The sequence below is a fragment of the Delphinapterus leucas genome, chromosome 3 (genome assembly GCF_059928025.1).
Source record: "Delphinapterus leucas isolate spDelLeu-1000000601 "Yukka" chromosome 3, BTC_Dleu_Yukka2, whole genome shotgun sequence".
NCBI lineage: Eukaryota > Metazoa > Chordata > Mammalia > Artiodactyla > Monodontidae > Delphinapterus > Delphinapterus leucas.
Window position 1 is genome coordinate 47417429 of NC_143131.1, and position 799 is coordinate 47418227.

At 36.8% G+C, this 799-nt stretch overlaps 1 non-coding gene across 1 annotated transcript; it reads right to left on the reverse strand.

Annotated features, from left to right (window-relative positions):
- Nucleotides 1-360: 360 nt before the first annotated feature.
- Nucleotides 361-433, reverse strand: TRNAE-CUC (transfer RNA glutamic acid (anticodon CUC)). The gene has a single exon. It is a non-coding gene; the product is annotated as a tRNA-Glu (tRNA).
- Nucleotides 434-799: the final 366 nt, after the last annotated feature.

Consider the following 799-nt stretch of genomic DNA (forward strand, 5'->3'; position numbering starts at 1 on the left):
CCTGCTAGATCTCTCACCACCTCTTGCTACTGGAAGTCACCCCCTTCCTCCTAGTATTTAGACTGCATTCAACAAACTGGAAAATTGTATATATATAAAATAGATACAGTCATCTCTCAGTCTGCAGGGGATTGGTTCCAGGACCCCTGTAGGTACCAAAATCCACAGATGCTCAAATCCCTTATATGAATAGCATAGTATTTGCATAATATGACCTATGCATAACCTCCCATATACTTTATATAAATATAAATATCAATCAATCTCTCTCTCTCTCTCTCTCTCTCTCTCTCTCTCTATATATATATATATATATATATATATATATTTGCCACGCCATGTGGCTTGTGGGGTTTTTAGTTCCCTGACCAGGGATTGAACCTGGACCCACAGCAGTGAGAGTGCAGAGTCCTAACCACTGGACCACCAGGGAATTCCCCTCCCACATACTTTAAATCATCTCTAAATTACTTATAAACTTAATGCAATATAAATGCTGTGTAAATAGATGTAAATACAATGTAAATGCTATGTAAATTGTTCAATCCGTGGTTGGTTGAATCTCTGGATGCAGAACTCACAGATTCAGAGGACCAACTGTCTATCAGTGACACACTGGCTAATCATCTGAGCATTCCTAAGACATTATATACGTCAAACTTGGAGCCCTAGGAGAAATACGAGTCTAAGAACTTGAAATTAAAAAAAAAGAAAAAAAAAGAACTTGAAATATATCTCCCAAATGCCAATCTTTCAATCCCTCAAATAAATAAATAAAAGATAGCAAGACCTTAACTTT